This window comes from Pelodiscus sinensis, chromosome 1 (genome assembly GCF_052426305.1).
Source record: "Pelodiscus sinensis isolate ZL-2025 chromosome 1, ASM5242630v1, whole genome shotgun sequence".
NCBI classification, from domain to species: Eukaryota; Metazoa; Chordata; order Testudines; family Trionychidae; genus Pelodiscus; species Pelodiscus sinensis.
In genome coordinates this window covers 222,467,921-222,483,575 of record NC_143052.1, presented here as the reverse complement: position 1 = coordinate 222,483,575, position 15,655 = coordinate 222,467,921, and the positions used below count along the sequence as shown (strand labels likewise).

Genomic DNA, 15,655 nt, shown 5'->3' with positions numbered 1-15,655 from the left:
ATACATTCAAACTAACTGAATATATAGGTGTGTGTTTAAGCTATGACAGGAAAATTTAATGTTAGGAGAACCATGATCATATGCTGCCCCTCTTTCTTGCCCATTTCTAGCATCCCTATTTCCAGATTTTTGGCTATGGAATAGTTTCTCCACTGCATTCAGCTTCCACACCAAGGGTATCCACAGCAGAGGATTTATTTATTGGAAGCTTCTGCTCCTTTGTGTCACTTAAGGGTCACAAACAGAGTGGAATGCTAGGCTTTCGAAAGAGCTCAAAGGCAGATTGAAGTGCTCAGCTCTCACAATTGGGACCAGATTTTCAAAAGTGCCAGTGGCCAGGTTCCATTACAAGGGGCAGATTTTCAGAAGTGCTCAGCACCTAACAGCTCCCCTGGTGACACTTATAGCCAGTTTGTAACAGGATATCATCACCCAACATGCTGAGCCTTTTTAAAAATCTTGCCACTTATCTTGATGCCTAGGAATGATGTTCTTGAAAGCATAGCCCCAAATGAATAATCTGAGCTCCTGAAAACCCGTCCTCATTTATTCAAGCCGTAGATAATGAAACAGATTAGAAGACTCATGAGTGTTTAGGGTTTATATGGGTTCAATAACTAATATGAAATGCATAGTGACAGAAATTGCAAGAATGAAAGTTCCATTACAAAACCTGAAAGGAAGACTTCATATTTGCAAAAAGGTTCCTTCCAGTTAACATCCATTCCCCCTTGGTACATTTGTGTTAGCATTTTTGTGTGCCAGTGGCACAAATTCCATTTTGAACTCTCAGGTTTTGGCAGCCACATCGACAGTTTTCTAACTAAGGGTATGTCTACACTACAGCGCTAGTTCGAACTAACTTAGTTCGAATTAGTTAATTCGAACTAAGCTAATTCGAACTAGCGCATCTAGAACTAAAAACTAGTTCGAATTAGCATTTTGCTAATTCAAACTAGCGCGTCCACACTGATTGGATGCAGGGGGGGCATTTAAGGGCAGCTGAAACCGGTTCTGGCAGGGCATCAGGTCAGTAGTTGCTTTGTGTGGCTGCTGTCTGAGGCTATCTGAGGCTCGAGCTTAAAGGGACCCCCCCCTGGACAGCCGGGTCTCAGCTTTTCCTGCTTGCTTGCCAACCTTGCCGAGGGACAGCAAAGCGTTGGTCTCTGTGCCCGTCTGTGTCCGTGCTTCCCTTCGGGGGGGCCGCCGCAGGTGGCAACATGGAGCCACAGCTCGCCCTGCACCTTCTGGTGCACTTTCTGGACTTGCTGCTGCAAGCCTGCCACCAATGTATCAAGGCTGCCTGGCACCACCTGGTGCACGTCAGCCCCCTGCCTCTCCGCCTGGCCGCCCTGGGGGCTGTGGAGGAGCCGCGGCAGCGCCCCGGCACCGGCGTGCCCTGCCACGTCTGGCGTCTGGACACCAGCAGCAACTGGTGGGACTGCATTGTCCTGGAGCACTGGGAGGACCGACAGTGGACCCAGAACTTCAGGATGAGGAAGGACACCTTTCTGGAGCTCTGCGAGTGGCTCGCCCCTGCTCTGAGCAGAAGGGACACTCGCATGAGGCCCGCCATCCCCCTCCAGAAGCGGGTGGCCATCGCCCTCTGGAAGCTCTCCACGCTGGACAGCTATCTGTCCGTCGGGAACCAGTTCGGCGTGGGGAGATCCACCGTCGGAGCGGTGTTCATGCAGGTATGGCACTCGTCGGCCACCGAGCCCGGGGGGAGGGGAGCTGCGAGGAGGGGATGGGCCGCCCCAGGGACAAAGGGGGGGCGGGAGGAGGCGAAAGCGCTTCGCACCGGAGGGGTCAGTCTGTCCCGGCCGTACTACACGCCGCCAGGGGGGTTGCTACCAGGAGTGGGGCGCGGGGCACTGCCAGGGCACGAACGCTCCGAGACACCCAGGCGCCCCACTGATTGGCGCTTTGCTGTGTCTCTCTCCGCAGGTGGTCAAGGCCATCAACCGGGTGCTGCTCCGCAGGGTGGTCTGCTTCGCCGACCCGGACGTCATCATACAGGGGTTCGGCGCCCTCGGCTTCCCCAACTGTGGTGGGGCCATCGACGGGACGCACATCCCCATCCGTGCCCCGGAACACCAGGCGTCCCGATACGTGAACCGCAAGGGGTACTTCTCCGTGATCTTGCAGGCCGTGTGTGACCACCGGGGCCAGTTCACGGACATTAATGTGGGCTGGTCCGGCAAAGCACACGACGCCCGGGTGTACTGCAACTCCTCCGTGTGCCAGCGGCTGCAGGCCGGGACCTTCTTCCCCGACCGCCACATCAGGGTTGGGGACGTGGTCATGCCCATCTGCCTGGTGGGGGATGCCGCCTACCCACTGCAGCCGTGGCTGATGAAGCCCTACACGGGGCACCTCAATCCCTCCTGCCAGGCCTTCAATGCCAGGCTGACCAGGGCCCGCATCGTGGTGGAGGGGGCCTTCGGGTGACTGAAAGCCTGCTTTCGATGCCTCCTCACCCGTCTGGACCTGGCCGAGCACAACATCCCTCCTGTAGTGGCAGCATGTTGTGTGCTCCACAATTTGTGTGAGCGAAAGGGGGAGGCTTTCCTGCCAGCCTGGATGGCTGAGGCTGACCGCATGGCTGGACACTACGGTCAGCCCCACACCGCCGCCATCCGGGAAGCCCAGTGGGGGGCCGTCCGGATCCGGGAAGCCCTGCGGGAGAGCTTCCTGGTGGAGGAGGAGGACTGACCTCTCCCTGCATGCCCCACTGGGGCCTTCTTCCACCCTACCCCCCTTCCCCTTTCCCCTCCCTACCTACTGTCAAATAAAGACACCTGTTTTTCAAACAAAAATGTATGTTTATTTCACATCACTGGGGTGGGGGAAGGGAGGAATGAGGGTGGGAGAGGGGAGGGGAAAACCTGGGACGAGGGAGCTGGAAGGGGAGGGAAGGGAGGAAGGGAAAGGAAAGCTCAGGGGTGGGAGTCCGGCTGCCTCTCCTGTCTCGCCACACTGCGGGTCCAGGGGCGTCGGTGGGAAATGGTTGTAGGGGGGGGCAGGAGGGACGGGGGGGTGTGGAGGAAGCAGGAGCGGGTGCAGGAGCGGGAGCAGGAGGGGGAGCAGAGGGAGCAGCAGGAGGAGGAAATGGGAAGCGGTCGAGCAGGCTCTGGAGGTGGCCTCGCAGGGCACGGCCCTGCTCCTCCATGGCCTCCAGACTCCTTCGGTGCAGCCTCAGGTCCTCCTGGACCCAGTGGTCCTGGATGCGGAGCTGGTGATCCAGGAACTGGAGGTGCCGCCTCTGGTAGTCCTCCTCATTCCTGGCTCTCCTGCTTGCCCGGGCATGGGCAGCTGCTGCAGGCGGGGTGGTGCGCCCTGCAGGCCCAGGTGCTGCAGCTGTGGTGCAACAAGACCAGCGGTCAATTACCCCAGGGGCCCAGGTGTGTGAAACCCAGCTCCCCTCTGCAAGGCCAGGGCCCCTGCAGGATCGCCAGCTGCTGCTCCTTGGTGGGCAAGGCCCAGGCACACGGTCCCGGGGCTCCCTCTCGCCCCAGCCCCCGTACACATAAGCGGAACATGAGGGTACTCACAGGTGGACACCTCCCCGGCCTCGGACGACACAGGCGAGCGGCTCTGTGGAGTGCCTCGGGGGTCCCGGGTCCCGGGCAGGCTGGCGGCAGGCTCCTGATTCTCGGTGTCCTCCTCCTCCTCCTCCGTCTCCTGGAGCGGGCCCTCTGCTCCGGGGTCTATCACGTCCCGGGGGGGCAGAGACGGCATGAGCCCCCAGGAGGCGGTCCAGGGCATGGAAGTGGGGGCAGGCCTCCGGGTCGGCCCCTGGCTGGCAGGCCCGGGAGTAGGACTGCCGCAGGTCTTTGATTTTGCAGCGCACCTGCTCCCGGCTGCGCTGGTGGCCCCTGGCGGCCAGGCTGGCAGCCATGCAGCTGTAGACGGCCGCGTTCCTGTGGCTAGTGCGGAGATCGTGGACATTGGAGGCTTCCCCCAAACCTCGATGAGGTCCACGATCTCCGCACTTGACCAAGCGGGCGCCCGCCTTTTGCGCCCCCGGGCAGGCTCCTGGGAGCCACCAGGCTGGTCCTGGGGAGCACTGGAGGGCTGGGTGTCCTCGGGAGGCTGGCTCATGTTGTGGCAGGTGCAGGGTGTGCTGGCATGGGTGCTGGCAGCCTTGCAACTGGCACAAACTGTGTAGCCAGCCCGTGGCCCTTTAAGGGCTCCGGGGCCGGGAGGGGGGCAATAGAGTTTCCCTGGTGTTGGCCAGAGTGGCCGCCAGGGAAACCTGGGAAGGATTAGCCTCCCACTAGTTCGAATTAAGGGTCTACACAGCCCTTAATTCGAACTAGCTAGTTCGAACTAGGCTTAATCCTCGTAAGTTCGAACTAATGGAGCACTAGTGTAGCGCCTAGGAAAGTTAGTTTAAACTAACGTCTGTTAGTTCGAACTAACTTTGTAGTGTAGACATACCCTAAGGTACAAGTTGAACCTCTACTCCGGCACTTTCTAGTCTGACAACATCTGTGATCCAGCCTGATTTTAGTTTATCAGATGGCCACTTATCATTGGTATGGACAAGTTTTCTGTGGTCCCATAAAGTTTGTTTACAGACACCAGTTCTGGCTCTCAGTGTTCTGAGCTGTTATATAACTCTAATTTACCCCTAAGTATTTCTACGAACCCAGTAAGCAGTGGAAGTGTTGGTAATGCTGCTAGACAATATCAACCTCCTGTGATTCGGCAATTTCTTTGGTTCAGCCCTGGTCAGGTCCCAAGCGTTAAACCTGTACTGCCATTTCAAAGGCTTCATCCTACGTTTTTAACAAGTGCTTCTTATGTACTTTATTAAACAGTTGCATTTTATCAGACCATGAAGTGAGACAGGCACTGTACTGAATCTAGCCTTTTGGCACAAAGTACTACATTAAGATGTCAGCTATAAATTCATAGCTTTTAGGGTCTCAAATGACTATTGTGAATACTTAATCTGATTTCTTGTATAACATAGGACCAGAGTTAGAGAACAAACTTGACGTCCCAAGTTGAGATTTGAAGATAGTAAGATGGGAGAACATGGGCAACAATTCAGGCATTCCTAACTTTGGAGTGCATGTCTGTGAAAACTTAGGGTGCTTTTAATATAGGCTTTTTATGTGCAATAATAAAATAATAAAAGTTATTCTGAAGCTGAATGAGTTATTTTAGTGCTGATAATTATAAATATCATAAAGATTGCTATTTTATTGTATAATATGACAATTTCATTTTTGCTTTACAGTCTATCATCCAGATCAAGGGATCCAGAATTTGGAACATCAGAATATAACATGAATAAATGTTTGAGGATCTAAACTAATTAAACATTGAGAGCTTCTCAATGTTTCTTAAATTAATTGTGGATAAGTTGCATAGCATGCAAAACTTATGACATAAATAGGTGTAAATGTAGTTGTGTGTGTGTGTGTGTGTGTGTGTGTGTGTGTGTGTGTGTGTGTGTGTGTGTAAAGTGGTGCTTGTTTTACAAAGAATTGGATGGAATGTCATCACAAAATTTCTCTTTAAAAGTTCTGGAGTTCTGAGCAAAAGCTTAGTAATGACATAGCTCTGATCAGCATTTGATTGGAGCAGAATTAAATGCTAATGAAAAACTCTCCAGCTGTGGGATTGTACGTTGTGTCTGTTTGTTTGATTCTTGCAAAAAATTCAGTAATATTCTTCAGTTTAAACAGCAGTCTGCTAGGGGAGTGCAACATGTGTCCTGTTCTTTAATCTACAGGTGACAACAGGTTGTTTACGTTAATGTCCTGTAACATTCAATGTCAGGCTGTAAATTTGAGGGAGCAGTTCATGAAAAATAAGGAAAACAAAGAAAACGAGTGATAGTCCTGGCCCCACTGAAATTAATGGAAACATTTCTATTGATTATTTGGATCACAATTTCATCAAGAATCTCCACTACAGAAAGTACATGTTCAGCATCATGTTTCTTCTTTCTAAAAATATATCTTGAGTAAATTATGGATGTTGTGGTCTTAAATATAAAGGTTGTATCTCCCTGGTACCCTCGAGACCTGAGCCGTCTGGATCAGGGAGTTTGCCAGACCAGGGGAGGTCAGTGATCCCCTGCCTGCTCCTGACCCTCAAGGCTGAGGCTCCCCGTCCTGCTGCCCCTGCTGCAGTCAAGCATTCCCAGAAGTTCCCCAGACAGGGCTGCCCAGCAGCTTCCAGTCCCGCTACCTGCGGGGGTTCCTCAAGGTTCCCTGACCCCGGGCCAGCCAGCCGCTGCCAGCTCCACTGCTGCAGCCCAGCCCCACTACTGCTGGGGGTTTCCTAGGGTTCCCCAGCCACAGGGGATTCCCTTGCTGGGGCTGGGGCTGGGACTTGCTGGCTGCTGCCTGGCCTCACCACCAGGGTTCCCCAGCCAACACTACTGGGCTGCTGCCTGTCCCCACTGCCACCGGGGGGTTCCCAAATAAGGGCTGCCTGGCCATCATACACCTGCTACCACTGAGGGGTTCCTGGGATTCCCTGGCCACCACCAGCCCCACTGCCAGGGGCTCTATGGCCAACTGACCCCACTAACACAGGGGGTACCCTGGCCTAGGCAGAGGTCTCCCCGATGCCACCTGGCCCCTCTGACACTGAGGTTCCCCTGCCCAGCCATTGCTGGCCCAGCCTCCATGTTCTCCCCAGCTGGCTCCCACTTCTGGGGCTCTTTGGTCCAGCAACATCTGCAGAGACCTGGATTTGGTAGGTTCAACCTGTACGTGTAGTCTGTGTCGTATATATCATAGCTACTGTATACAATCTATAGGGAGTTCAGTCATATACTAAGCTATGTGTGATATTGGTAAAATAAGATCCTTATAAGTAATGATGTGGTCTGTAATACTACATCAGGTTTTCAACAATAAGGTTATGCATGGCACATTTATACAACAGCTGAATGGCCACTAGTTTACATAGTGATAACATATTGAAGAGTTATACCAGATCAGCTCCTTCTATGTGGGTATGTCTACACTACCCCCCTAGTTCGAACTAGGGGGGTAATGTATGCATACCGAACTTGCTAATGAAGCCCGGGATTTGAATTTCCCGGGCTTCATTAGCATAAAGCCGGCGCCGCCATTTTTAAAAGCCGGCTAGTGTGAACCCCGTGCCGCGTGTAGCCGCGCGGCACGGGGTTCGCACTAGCCGGCTTTTAAAAATGGCGGCGCCGGCTTTATGCTAATGAAGACCGGGAAATTCAAATCCCGGGCTTCATTAGCAAGTTCGGTATGCATACATTACCCCCCTAGTTCGAACTAGGGGGGTAGTGTAGACATACCCTGTGAAAGTAGAAGAGACTATAGCTCTGTGCATTTCCACTAACTGTAGCCATTTCATTAATTCTATTGCTTCTCTTTACACTTCCATCATTTACTGGTGTTAAATTCCCAAGACACTTTGTTGAGAGGGACTTTTTATGGACAACCACAGCCACTGTATGTTGGCATTGGCTAATACGATACAAACACATATTTCATCTTAATTATTAAGAGTAATATTTATGTGAAAATATGTTGTTTTAAGTGACCGCTGAAGGAATTTAGATATATAGGGGGCTTGCTAGAGGTTGTCTTTTAGTAAAGGTGAAGCAGATTTGTACTCAAGTTTGAGGGGGTCTCTTGAAACATGGAATTCTCTAATAAAGGTGGTCTCTGTTTTATAGAATTCCCTGTGTTTAGAAGAATCTATTTTCCCTGTTTCTAATAGTAAAGTTGAAAAGCTAACACACAGGTGGTCAGGAAAGACTAGACGGATCTTTTCCAATTATCAACTAGGCTGGGTCATTTGGATCCCTGCTGTCACACAACACGTTATGTGAGATGCTTATTTGTGAATGTAACTGCCCAATGTCAAGTTTTAAATGCACATGGAACCTCCTGTTATAGTATAAGTCCATGTATACCATAGCTGTGCAGTGTCAGACCATGAATCAGTAGTATATCTGTGATATATTGCAGATCATTTTGAGGTTCCTGCATATTCTCAACAGGAACTACAGAGCAGCATTTTATATTTCTGGCAACAGCTGTCATGTGTTTTTAATAAGAACAACAGTCTGCAGGTGCAGTGGTTATCTTTTGCAGTACATAAATTTCAAGGAGACTGCATTCTTTTTCTTCTCTAACAAAGACCTCTGAGACTTGCTATGCATCTGAGACCTTGCCATTGAGGCATAACCTCTGACCCACAATGCAGCATGCAAAAGAAGAAAGCAAACTCTTGGCAACATACAGAACACCTGCTTGAAACATCTGCAAAAAGCAAAGTTGGTAATTTAATGAATTGGCCTCACAGCCCTGTTATTACACTCCATCTGCAAAGATTCTAAAGGAGCGCCTAGAATAAAAGTATTATTTATGATATGTAGTACTAAAACGTTAACCTTCCACAGAATCACTCTGAGAAACATTAACACTGATATAGCCTATAGAGACACCAATCTGCTGACTATGAACAATATCAAAGTATAAACATTCTCCCTTTGAATTGTGTGTCCATGTCCATTAGGGACATCCACTGATTGGGAAATAGATTCTTAAGCTTAGAAAGTCAGCCAGATCATTTTTTAGAATGGTTTAACATGGTTAACAACCATTAATAGAATGACAATTGGTCATTGTTCTGCAGTGTTACAAAGGGTCATTGATACAGATGTAATTAGGACACAGTATGTTCTAGTGTCCAGAACATTAGGACTGTGAGTTAGGGAGACACTGGTTTTGTCATGAATACTCTGCATGACCTTGGGTAAAACATGCAACATCACAGCTCCTCAGTTTTCCAATCAATAAAATTACAGCAATGCTCTCCCAGCCTTTGTGAAGTGAACTGAGATCCTTGAGCAGCTTCATTTGATTTTCTGCAAGCTTCCTCGTTGCTATTAGCACTCATTTATGTAGGCATTCTTACTAACAGCTAGACTGTAACCTTACAATCTTCTCTGAATAAGAGGAGGTGAATAGTTGTGGTGTCTCAGACACACATAGGAGAATCAATTGTAATTGCCATAGTCATAGTTGCCTCCTTGGTTCCCTTTAGATATGGGAAAGCAATATCTCACTTCAGTTTCTTTACAGCAATTTAATCCCTCCTGTTTGTCCAGCAAGATACTCTGACAGGGGAGTAGCGGGACCTTCCCCACCCCAGAATCTCTGAAACACCTGTAAATCTCACTATAGCAAATATTCAGCATCTTCCAATGTGGTTTACTTGCTGTAATCACATTGGTGAATCTTCCATTGTAGAAATTCAGTAACAATTTTATGCAGTGACATGGTCAAATACAAACCTCATGTAGTTTGCTACAACATCCTAATCAAGCTCATTTGCTGTTACTACCTATCTGATTTTTGTTGAGCTGATCTTTTCTTGCCTCAACTTTTTCTTTGTTTCTTCCCACTACTGAAAAATCTGTTTCTTCATCCACTGTACTGTATTAAGACTGATAATGATTAGAGTACTTTAGAGTTTAAGACTTTCCAAAACAAAGAAGTTGTTGTCTTTGGTGGATCTGAACACCTTGGTGCTTGATATAAATGATTGCTAGTGGAACAAGAATTCTACTGGAGTGTTTTTATCTCATAAAAATGGATTATTTTAAAGTCAGAAAATTAAACATCAGTGTGAGAAATAACTCAGTGGAATTTAGGTAACATATTCAAGAATGTCTAAGTCTCAGGGTATTTTTCAGAGGTATTTTTCAGAAAAACGGCCATTTTTCTGAAAAACTTCACTTACGTCCATACTGAAATCATGTTCCTTTGAAAAAATAGGAAGGACAGAGGGGTTTTTTTCAACATTGGTAAACCTCTTTCTGTGAGGAAGAAGCCTTTTTCCAAAAGAGCTCTTTCCAAAAAAGACATGGGTGGACAGGAAAAAGGGAGTTCTTGCGAAAGAAGAGGAAAGAAAAAAACAGAGGTGCCCCGGTGGCCAGTCTGTCCATAGTAATCACAGCTTACATGTGAGATAGCGTCCATTCAGTGTGGACGCTCTCTTTCAAAAAAGCAGATCACTTTTTCAATGTGCTTTTGCTGTATGGATGTTCTCTTTTGGAAGAAGTTTTTTCAGAAGATCTCTTCAGGAAAAGCTTCTTCCAAAAGAAGCTTGCAGTCTAGACGTAGACTTTTTCAAAAGTGACTTGGGAACTTAGGAGCTTAAGTCTCATTGAAATGCATTCATTTTCTTTCTTTCTTTCTTTCTTTCTTTCTTTCTTTCTTTCTTTCTTTCTTTCTTTCTTTCTTTCTTTCTTTCTTTCTTTCTTTCTTTCTTTCTTTCTTTCTTTCTTTCTTTCTTTCTTTCTTTCTTTCTCAATACGTCTAGATTGAACACTTCCTTTGAAAGAAGCTTTTCGAAAGAGCTCTTTTGAAAAAGCTTCTTTTGAAAGAGAGCATCTACACTTCAAAATTGCATGGATGCTCCCTTGAAAGATAGCCCTGATTGCTATTCACAGAATGGCCACAAGGGGACCTGTGCTTTTTTCAATGGCTTCTTCTTTCAAAAAATGTCCCTGTTCTGCATCCACACATGCCTTTTTTTGAAAGCTCTCTTTCGAAAAAAGCATTCTTCCTCATAATTTGAGGTTTACCAATGTCAAAAACAACCCCAAAAACCCTGCATACTTTTGATTTAATTTTGAAAGAACTCAATTGCAGTGTGGACGCAGGTGAAGTTTTTTTTCGAAAAAAGGGCAGTTTTTTTGAAAAAAAAAAAACCAGTGTAGTTTAGACATCCATTTTTATGAGATAAAAACACTCCAGTAGAATTCTTGTTCCACTAGCAATGATTCGTATCAAGCAACAAAGTGTTCAGATCCATCAAAGTCATCATCTTCTTTGTATTGGCAAGTCTTAAACTCTAAAGTATTCTAAGCATTATCAGTCTTACTACATGCAGTGGAGGAAAAAACAGATTTTTCAGTAGTGGGAAGAAATAAAGAGAAAGTTGAGGGAAGAAAAGAGTGATCCACTGTGTTAAAAACAAGGAATCTTGTGGCACCTTAAACCTGAAGGCTGTGTCTAGACTGACCAGTTTTTCCGGAAAATCATCCGCTTTTCCAGAAAAACTTGCCAGCTGTCTACACTGGCCGCTTGACTTTCCGCAAAAGCACTGACTTCCTACTGTAAGAAATCAGTGCTTCTTGCTGAAATACTATTCTGCTCTCTTTCAGGCAAAAGTCCCTTTTGCGCAAAGCCTTTGCGCAAAAGGGCCAGTGTAGACAGCTCAGATTTGTTTTGCACAAAAAAGCCCCGATTGCGAAAATGGCGATCGGGGCTTTTTTGTGGAAAAGCGTGTCTAGATTGGCACGGACACTTTTCTGCAAAAAGTGCTTTTGCGGAAAAGCGTCCATGCCAATCTAGACACTCTCTTCTGAAAATGCTTTTAACGGAAAACTTTTCCGTTAAAAGCATTTCTGGAAAATCATGCCAATCTAGACGCAGCCAAACAGATTTCTTTGGGCATAAGCTTAAGCTTTCATGGGTCGAAACCACTTCATCAAGATGCATGCATGGAGTGGAAATCACAGAGGTAGTAATATATATATTATATATATTAGAAACTTTTTCTGTATGTTGGTCCATCAGCCCATGAGTCAGTTGTTCAAGAATTCCTAAATGATAAGAACTAAGACCACCACATTTGGTATGCATCTTTCTCTCATCATTACTTAAAGCAAGGTTAGGGTTTGGTTGTGCCAAGACAATGGGATGCACCTGGAATTTGATTGTTTCTTATAAAATGGACAGGGTGGGGTCTGGCCGGAGGTTATACTGTAGAATAACCATGGGGGAAGGGGGGCAACAAGGAGCCAAAGATGGAGACCAGGATAGCTATAACCCCATTGGTCCAGCAGGGGACAGGGATGGAGAAAGGGACAAGTATCTACAGTGTATTTTAGAGGGTTTGTCTGTTGTGAGTCTGTCTGTATGTCTGTCAGTCCCCCTCCCCTGGCTGTCCCCTCTGCAGCTGCAGTAGCCATGGACAAGTGCTTCTCAGCTGACCCCTAGCTGCTGCGGTGATAGAGGGCTGGGGTTGTCCCCCCTCTCCAAGGCAGCCTGCATACAGAGCCCCACATCCCCACCTCACCCCAGAACAAGGATGTAATGGAAGAAAAACAAAATTTATTTTGTCCATCTGTGAGTCCATTTGTTCAAGAACTCTTCCTAAACGGTAAAAGCAAAGACCACCAAATTTGATATGCTGCTTCCTCTTATCATAGCTTAAAGCAAAATAAGGGTTTGGTTGGGTAAGGACAATGGGATGTGCCTGGAATTCAAATTTGATGTCAAATGGAAAGGGAGGGGTGTGATAGCAGGGGCAAGTATATTCATGAATGATCACAGGGGGGCAGCAAGAAGGGGTGACAGTTATACCCCATAAAGACCATAGAGGGACAGCAAGTGACCCAGTCCTGAGAAGCAGCTGCTGGCCAGCAGTACAGTCTTCCCCAGGAAGCAACTGACAACCAGTCAGTGTGGTCCCCTCTGCCCCAGGCTGCCCCCAGGGAAAAGCCAGTGGATGGGATGTGTGGACTCCACTGCCCTCTGGCCAGCCTCAAGGAGAAGCTGACAATTGCCTCATTTCCTGAGCCCTCCACTCTATCCCCTGAACCCTCCTCAGCTCACCTGAATCCCCTGCTCTGACTCCTGTACCCTCACCCCTGCTCTGAGCCCCTCCTCATCCCCTAATAGTGATTCATGCACCCACTCACTCCCAGCCTCCTGCTCTGAGCCCACCACATCCCCAGGCTCCTGCTCTGAAACACTCATCTCCCACAAACCCAGCTTCCTGCCCTGAAGGACCCGAGCAATGAAAAATAATAGAGCACTGGCTATCACCTACACCCCAGATAAAACCCCTTCAGTGAATCACTGACAAGCCACAGCCTATCCTAGAAAATGATCCCTCACTTTCACAGATCTTGGGAGGTAGGTAGGTCCTCACCTACAGACAACCCCTTAATCTGAAGTAAATATCAGCAGCCATGCACCACACCACTGAAACACTAACCCAGAAATCTATCCTTGCAACAAACCTTGTTACCAACTCTGTCCATATATCTATACAAGACATCATCACAGGATTTAACCACACCTTCAAGGGCTCATCCAGCTGCACATGTACTGATGTGATATATGCCATCATGTGCCAGCAATTCCCCTCTGTCATGTATGTTGGCCATACCAGCCAGTCTGTGCACCAAAGGATAAATGGACACAAATAAGACATCCAGAAAGGTAACATACAAAAAACCAGTAGTAGAACACTTTAACAACCCACAAAATCTTATGCCCAAATCAATGTTAGGATTCCTAGTTTTTGTTGTTGTTGTTGTTTTTTACAGATGCAAACTAACCTCTCTGACAAGTGTCCTACCGTGGATAGTTTTAAATAGTCATGTAGAGGAGGAGAGAGAGAGAAGGTTTCTGTGTCAATCCTAGGCCAGAGACATTAAATAAATAATATTTTTATTGGTGCTCTACTGCAGTATGTCTGGCTATGCCACCAATAGTAGCCTCAGAAGAGTCTACTTCCCCTCTTCCATGAAGTAATATGACTGAGAAAAGACATCTAGGCCCTGATTTAGAAAAGCCCATAAGCACATGCTCAATACCATCTCAAATCTGGGTTCATCTTTAAAACTGTGGTTAAATTCCATTGACTTCAAATAGGGATGCTTTCCCAAACTGGATTCTTACTTTAGATAACTACAAAAATTATCTGTGGTTTGAAAATCTTTATTTCTGGGTGCCCAGCTTTACACAAGGTATGTCCTTTTTGGCACTCACAAAATGGAAGTACCCAGAGTCACTTGTTAGTGAAATGTTGAAAATGTTGGTGGAAATATCTCTTCTTTGTCTCGATTTTAGAAAAGAAGAATGATGCTTACTCACCTTTTTAAAATACTGTTAGCAATTTTTCCTCTATAGATTTCCAATAATAGTTACTGTTATTGTTATTACTAGCCATATGACTTGGAGCGGGGGTGGGAGCATGACAAGACAAGCCTGGGAACAAAGCAGTGGATAATTTGATACTTAGGTCTTGTCTCTTTGAGAAATGAACTGAAAAAAATACATTACACATATTCTTTTTTGATTTTTCTGTTTGGAAACAAAATAAGACACATAATCACTCTTCAGTTAAAACTACTCATTCATATAAAGGCCCATTGTAGTCATTAGAAACAATAATTAACCTTGATCTTTACTGACAGGATATTACAACATCAGAAAGATAAACAGTCTCTGTGGGGGGAAGTTTCATTAACTCAGATGCATCTTCTAGAATAGCGATCTCCAGGATACACAGGAGAGAAAGGACAAAGCTGGAGAACATGACTAGACTACACAAGCAACAAGGAAGATATACCAGATTAACACAGTGGCTAAAGTAGATGAAAGCAGAATGGGAAGCTCTCAACACACCAGCCAAGAGACTTCCCTGCTTCCCCAAAGGAGGGAATTTGCCCTCTGTTTACAGCAAAATGGGGAGAAGTGTTCTGATGCTGTCCTGCAGTATGCCTGGATATGCCACCAATAATAGACTCATAAAAGTCATTCCCTTCCTGATTAATGCATGCAGAAGAACTACCTTTCTGGATGCTGGCCATGATCCTTTTTGGTTGCTTGTTTCACTTGTTCTCCCCTATTTTTCATCTGCCAGTAGGTTGATCTAGATGGAACAGGAGAGGAAGAGATGGGATAGGAGGGTGTATATGTCCTAAACAGAACAGTAGTGGGAAATGCCCAATTGCTTTGTGGGTGTTTGTTCTCCTGCATTGGATCCTAGCCTACCTGAAGAGCAGGTGAAAGATCTGGACAACTGAGGGAAACAACTGTAGCAGTTAGGGAAGCCCTTCTTCCCATGTCACAGAACTGTGCACACTTAGCACTGGTAAAACAAAAGATCTATAGCGAAAAGTGAGAACTGACCCAGCTAAGGGTCCCACCAGCAGCTTACTTCCACTTCAGATGACTTCAGGGAGACAACTCACATTTCTAAAGTTAAGCACATGTGTGATGGTTCAGTCACAGAGATCCCCTTGTGACTGTCACTTGATATGCTGAATCACCACTGAACACATCTTCCTGCCTTGTGGGCACCCCTCAACCCTCTGTCTTGCTGAGTCAGGCTCTCCAGCCTCCTCCAGCACTGGTACAGAGATGGGTTCACAGCTCACAACACTGTATTACAGATGCTGAGAGAAGTTCAGCTTGGGGAAGGTCAGTTAAAGGAATTTGCCATAGCACCCAGGCACACAGCCCAGGACCAGATCCCGAGATAAATCTGTCTTGATCTATAATAAAGTTTTATACAGAGCAAGCACATATTTTCTGCCCTCTTTCTTAGGTAAAGAGAGATACGCACAGCTGCTCCTGCTACGTAAACACGAATGATTTTAGTGGGTACAAAAAGTAAGATTTAAGTAGTTATAAGTAATAGCAGACAGAATAAAGTAAGTTACTAAGCAAAATAAAATAAAGCATGCCAGCTAAGCATGATATACTATGAGATATGTGGAATATCTCACCCTCAGTTATTCTGATAAGCATCTTTCACAGACTGGACAGACTCCCAGTCTGGGCTTGATCCTTTCCCCTGTTCATTCCCCCTGTTCAGTCTTAGATGT

At 46.7% G+C, this 15,655-nt stretch overlaps 1 long non-coding RNA gene across 1 annotated transcript in view; it reads right to left on the bottom strand.

Moving 5' to 3' along the window:
* The window catches only part of LOC142827022 (uncharacterized), a 54,066-nt gene extending 39,369 nt beyond the window's left edge, over positions 1-14,697 (bottom strand). The window contains exon 1 of the long non-coding RNA XR_012901364.2: positions 14,617-14,697. This is a non-coding gene — a long non-coding RNA (uncharacterized LOC142827022). The remainder of the gene's footprint in view (positions 1-14,616) is intronic.
* Positions 14,698-15,655: the final 958 nt, after the last annotated feature.